This window comes from Pteropus vampyrus, unplaced genomic scaffold (genome assembly GCF_000151845.1).
Source record: "Pteropus vampyrus isolate Shadow unplaced genomic scaffold, Pvam_2.0 Scaffold248, whole genome shotgun sequence".
In the NCBI taxonomy this organism is placed as follows: Eukaryota; Metazoa; Chordata; class Mammalia; order Chiroptera; family Pteropodidae; genus Pteropus; species Pteropus vampyrus.
In genome coordinates, this window is record NW_011889029.1 from 354,731 (window position 1) to 361,298 (window position 6,568).

The 6,568-nt window shown below is 46.8% G+C and overlaps 1 long non-coding RNA gene across 1 annotated transcript; it reads right to left on the reverse strand.

Annotated features, from left to right (window-relative positions):
- Positions 1-343: 343 nt before the first annotated feature.
- LOC105301685 lies at positions 344-6,568 on the reverse strand. The gene is made up of 3 exons (XR_896754.1): positions 6,507-6,568; positions 6,213-6,412; positions 344-459 (listed from the first exon to the last, which is right to left on the reverse strand). It is a non-coding gene; the product is annotated as an uncharacterized LOC105301685 (long non-coding RNA).

The following is a 6,568-nucleotide window of genomic DNA, read 5'->3' on the forward strand; positions in this document are numbered from 1 at the left end:
AACATATAATATATATATTATTTAAGGTTTGTGTCTGTAAATGGGGATGGCAATGCCTACCTTTCTGCCATACAAGAGTTTCTTTTTGTCAGCACAGAATACATATAAAAGCACTTTACAAAGCATAAAGTCTGGGAGTGAACACACAACGCGATATACAGATGATGTATTATCGAATCGTACTCTCGAAACCTATATAATTTTATTAACCAATATCACCCCAACAAATTTACCAAAAAATAAAATAATAAATAAAATATAAAGACCTAAATAAATTCAAGGAATTGGTAGGGATAGCGTCCCCATAGTTTAACGATTTTACACAAGAACCGCCAAGAGAAGAACTCAAAGCTGTAAGCCTCACCGTTAAATAGTCTCATGGCTTCACCCTGTTCCCGCTCCCTCAGCGCCCCGCAGTTCTATGAAAACTTTTGGACGTCGGCAAGGGAAACAAAGGATCTGGAAGAAAAACAGATTATCTCATAGGAGCTAAATGTCTTCGAAGGGGCGACACGATTATTGAATAGGTCTGAGAAAAAAAAAAACTGATTCTTTCAGATTTACCCAAAGGTCTCCTGGGAACTCAGTCTCTGCCACGAGGCGTCACGGCCTCCAGGTGACAATGCTTCGCCTCCTGTCTGGCTTCTCAACTCCCTGTCTTCGCTGCTGCCCACCATGCCGACCGCTCACGCTAATCTCAGCAGAGGATCTTGCACCGCTGAGCGACTGCCACCTCTGGGCTTGAGGGGTGAGCAGGGTAGAGCGTCTTTTAGGACAGAATAGAGTGAATCATGATCTGTACTTACAGGTGGAAGGGATGCTTGGAGGTCGATGTGTGGAAAGGGAGGAGACTTACGAAATAACATCATCAGCACAGGGTGACACAGCCTCAAACACAGAGGCCGACAGGTCTCGATATGCGTATGAAGCGTGTCATTCTAAACGCTTTGGTGGAAGAGAGACATGGCAGACAATCTTGATGGATGGGGGTTAACAGCCACGAAGCTGGAGAGGCACAAGGAAAGGCATAGAAGTGGGATCAGCAGCCACCAAAAAAAAAAAGAAAAAAAAAAAAAGACGGACGCTTCAGAGATCAGAGTCTTATATTCTGATTTATTTTTTCCCCAGAAGGAAACCAATGTCCAAGACACAAAGTACTTTGCCCAAATTTTCACAGCAAATTAGTGACAAGACCAGGACAAGAACTCAGGGCTCTGGGCTCCACAGTCCTTAGACCATCCCCCCAAAGTTTACCAGGCCATGCAGCTGGAGGGAACTCAGCGCTCTGAGATGTAAAAACGTTCACAGCCTTTTTCCATCAAATACCACAATATCGACGTCTCCCAAACGACAGCGTGCTCGTTGCCAGCTGGTCCATCTAGACGAAGCTCCCGGCTCTCCTTTCAGGAGCCTGGGTGGGCCAGGAACTCTCGCGGTGGCTGGAGAGATGCTGCAAATTAAGGAATACCTTGAACTTAGTCATCGTGGCTGCTCCCGAGGAGCCTCAAAGCCCTGGCTCCTCGCCTGGAAAATCGGAAGAACTAGTTCTCCGAGCCTGACTTCACCGATCGCACATCGAATTATTGGCCAATAAACGAGACCACCATTCCCGAGGCGTCTCAGTTTTCCGTGCTAGCAGCACATGAGGCCTGAGAAGCATATTTAAGAAGGGTCTTGCTGCTTTTCAAAGTTGAGGGCTCGTAGCGCCCCAAAAGTCAGTTAGAGAAGCTGCCTCTCCCACATGGGGAAGTGTGAGTCTGGGGCTTGCCGAGCAGACAGAATGACAGGTCCAGAGCTACAGCCCTCAAAGCCCAAGCGAATGTCACAATGCAACGCCGAGCAAAAGAAGTCAGACACGGGTCCACAGGGCGCTGTTCCTTCCATGTAATTGTTTAAAAACCGACGAAACTAATCTTCATTATGAAGAGTCTGGAGTGTGGGACTGGTTATCCTCGCTGGGGTTAGTGACCGTGAGGGACACGAGAGGACTTCTGGGGAGGCTGTGAGTTTCCGCATCTAGATCTAAGGGCCAGTTACGTTGGTGTGTACATTTAAATTTGTCAAACAATAATTTATGATGTTCTCACTTTTCTCTGTTATACTTCTGTGGATAACAGGGGATTCAATGGAAAGTAACCTCAGAGGGCGATCCGATCATAAATCCCTAGCTGAGCAGGTCACAGTGGGTGGCCACGCCCCAAGCATATAACATCTGTAGTAAAAAGTTCATCTTTACCTCAAGTCAGTGTCGTGCATTTTTTTTTGTGCATCGTCTAAGGCCCCTGCTCGGACCCCTTCTTCTACACAGTGACCACCCTCGGGGGGACACACGATCTCACCCATCCTGCAATCCGATCATCTTCCTCACTCAACTGCAGAGAAGAAAACCGCAAACTGTCATTTCTTGGGAGCATTTTTCTCATTCTGTTGAGATCTAGCTTCCAGGCGTATCCTCCGTTTGACTCAGATAAATGCTTATAAAAATTCTCTACAGATCCGAATGTTCTCACATCTACATTTCAGTCCAATTTGGGGGTGGGGGAAATGTCACAAATAGTAATAGCTGGGGGAAGGGGGTCTGGCATAAATTCCAGATGAACAGGAAACATAGTAACATGATGGTTTCCGATCCCTACTTTCGACTTTATTTCCTGAATTGTTGGTCATAGGATGAGAGAGCACGAGCAAAGGAGAGAGACTTTGTAAACACGTAATGCACCGTTCGACAAAAACTTGTCGAGGGCCTACTATGTGTTAGGCGCTGTGCTGAGCACAGGAGACACAAAGGGAAGCAAGATGCACATGGTAACCGTTGCTATGGAGCGGACGCCGAGCATCAGAGAGCGTGAAACGAAGTAAGGTCCTCTCTTTCCTGTTGCTGCTTGTATGTATGGTTTAGCTTTGAGGTTGAGAGCACACATTTTTGAGCAAGACGAACCTAGGGTCAAGGACTAGGTCTATCTCTTATCCGTTATGTGACCTTGAACGATGGACAAGGCTCTCCTAACCCTCATATCTCCTCCGTGAATGAGGGGACTAATCCCACCTTATGTAGACAATTTTAAGAATGTGCGAAGCCCCTGATAGGGTTCTTGCAGACGTGAGACGTGTAAATGCAGCTGTCCTGTTAGGTCTGTTTCTGACAGGATGTGCTCCGTGTCACTTAAATATTTAAACCTGACTTTCGCGAAAGCCTCCGACAACTGTGCAAGTGAATATGTCAGGTCACGACAGTACACGCTCCCTCTTCCACCAGCATGGCGTCCTTCATCCAGGGCCCGGCCCAGTTTCTAGACCTCGGATGCGTTTCCCTCCCCTTCCTCCCCCTCCTGTTTGACTTTCAATTGTTTTATTTCTCGTTCGCACTTGGACCGAACTCAAGTATTTGAAAAGGAGCCAGATCTTCTCTTTCAAACAAAATAACAACAGAAAACCCCATCAGTTTGGTTTAGCTTTGGGATAAGGTTTAGTAGTCGATAAAAGAGAAGCTGTCGGTGCCGTCGAATGGGAAACTAAACGCGGACTTATTTTATTCAACCTCTTTTGCGTGCCAAACCTGGAAAGCGGGCAATGCTCTGATATGTGCTGTGCTTTCCTGGTAATGACCTTGTTTTAGATGTAATTCCCGAGATGAACAGACGTCCCCAGTCCAGCCCTCCCACCTCTACGAACAGAGAAAGTGTGGGCGAACGCACTTGTTTATAAAACACGTCTTTGCTTTCTTTCTTTTTATTTAAGTATAGTGGGTATAAATATTATATTAGTTTCAGGTGTACAGTATGGTGACTCAGCATTTATATACTGTACCATGCGATCGTCTCACTATGTCTAGTAACCCTGCCGCCCACAAACTTATCGCAATATGATCGACTATTGTCTCCTTTACTTTCTCAGCCTCCCCCCGTCCCCTAAGGCAACCATCAGTTTGTCCTCTGTCTTCGCTTTTGTTTCGTTTGTTAGTTTGTTTTGTTTTGTTTTGTCATTTCTTCCTTCTAGATAGTGTCTTCAAGGTAGAGTTTTAACAATAAAATGCCATTTTCCAGTGGGGAGAAGTATTCACAGTATATTAGCAATTAAAGGGACATTAGATATTACGAATCCTTTCATTTCGTGAATGAAGAAAATGAGTCTGACAGAGTTGGACTGTGTCTGCCAAGCTACTGAGTCGAATGGTTTATGCACCTAACTGATTAGGGGACCAAAATATTCACTTTGTGTCTTCTTCAAAAGAGTGGACCCTGATCTTAGAAGGAAGACGCTTTTTTAAATCCCATGCTTCGCATCTTTTCTATCCTGTACTCACTGGGCCCCGCAGAAGTGGGGCGGGTGGCTGATTGGTCAGCTGATAAAGAAGAAAGGGCCTCGACTCTGCTCTCGGGAGTAGATCTATCTGTACCCACACTGACATCCCCCAAACCGGCCCGAGAAGGCCAGGGTCAGCTCTGACAGGTGAGCACCTTTGCCTAATTCCGGGGTCCAATACGAGAAAGGCTGCTCGGCCAAAACTCTAAAACCACGCCTGCCCGTCCCGTCTCTTGGCAGTAAAGATGATATTTCGGCTTCTACTTCACACTCCTTTCTCTGTCCAGTTAGTTGTTCGTAAGCAGAGCAGGGAAAGGATGTGTTCACTGGGTCCCCTGAGACAGACACTGTTTATTAGGTCCCCGAACGCAGCAGCACTTGAGTGCATTTAAAATTATTTTCGCCTATTACTGATAATATTAATGATCACTGTTCTGGGAACATAGCTCCTGAAGAAAGTGTGTGTGTGTGTGTGTGTGTGTGTGTGTGTGTGTGTGTGTGTGAGAGAGAGAGAGAGAGAGAGAGAGAGAGAGAGAGAGAGAGAGAGAGAGAGATGTCATAAAGCAAGGCTCCCTTGTAAGTTATCCTGTTTCTATTGGCAATGCATAGCCTGAGGGCAGGATTCTGAATATGTAAGAGATGATCAGACTTGCAGAGGGTCCAAGTATCACATGGATACATTTTTAAGGCTCTTAGGCATAGGTTTGCCAGCTTGAGTGAGTCAGGGGTTGGGGGAAGAGGGCACTTATAGCTAGAAATAGAGAAAAGGGTGGAAGAGAGGAACCGTTAAAGAAAATTTTTTCACGACACTTGTTAAAGATGCTAAGAAAGACTTCATTCAAGAAGCACTACCGCAATGGGCTTTGCAGGACGGGCACGAGGTAGGCTCAGCTCCAAGCATGGGGCACGTGGGGACTGAGGCCCGAGCAGCAGGACAGATGTCAGAGAGAACATCACTGAGGAGATCAAGGCCAAGGCGGTTCTTGCTAGGCGGGCTTACGGGATTCTTGCCGAGAGCAGAAGGGCCATAAGATGTCCAGAGTGGGGGATGGGGGGCTTGATCAGACGTAGAGGGGGGTCAGGTACTGAAGATGAGGACTTAATGCTAAACTGACTCAGGAGAATTCGCGTTAAAGCTGGGTGAGGAGCTGGCATTTCAGCAGAGCTCTGAATGAAGTAGGAAAGCAAACCATGCAAAGGTATGGGATGGAGAGGAGGGTCCAGGCACAGTGCAGGGCCACAAAGCCCCGAGGGGCGGTGGAGGAGAGGGAGGGGACAGATTTGGCAGACTTCCACCCCAGACAGCGTAGGTAGCCTACCTTCCCATTTCCTTGGCTTTGATCTATTCAGTCTCAACAATCCTAACGCCTACGAAACGGGAACTACACCTTACAGGAGGTTGGGTGACTTGTTTTTTATAATCCCAAATGTCTTTCATGAAACTAAGATTCACAAACTTGAAATTCGGTGACTGTTCATTTAAGTGCTTACGCTCTATGCCCGGATGAAATATCTTTGTAAACTCTTGCAGTTTAGACAGCAAAATGGTTTGTCGGGCATTTATAAAGTGTGTGTGTGTGTGTGTGTGTGTGTGTGCGCGCGCGCGCGTGTGTGTAAAAGAGGGAGACAGAGAGAGAGAGATGGTAAAATGGAGAGAGGGAAAAAGAAGCAATATAACTTCAGACCACAGCGGTTCGTGTGCTGCACATGAAGTAATTTGTTTATAATTGTCCAGAAGAGATGTTTACCCAAGGAACCGATGATTGTGTTTGGACACCGCTGGGACTTTCAGGTTTACGTGTCTGTTTAGGCAAGGACCAGTGGCCAAGCCGAGATGGCACTGGAGAGCGAGTCCCCTCGATTCTACGCGTTCGGGTCCACCAGCCTCACCCAAACATCCTGCGTCTTACCTTAGCCCGCATTTCTGGGACTTCTTACAGGGAAACACAGCAAATCCTTGGCCGGAATCAATCTGACAGCGCAGCGGGACAAGGACGGAGTCTGCATTCTCTGAGACAGAATCGATGACCAGGGTTTTTAATGGAGAATTACTGTCCTCTGGAAAACTGGACCACGCAGCTTCTCCTCGAAGTGTTCCTTCCTCTGTCACCTACGACCAAAAGGAATTTGTTTCCTTTTCCTACCATTTCCCCAGGGAATCTGTTCAGGTCAGAATTCCATTCTAATATAACTGTAAACATCACCTCTCGCCGAAACCAACACCTTGCAGCCGCCTCAGTGGACCTTCTCTGGAAAAGCAGGTGTG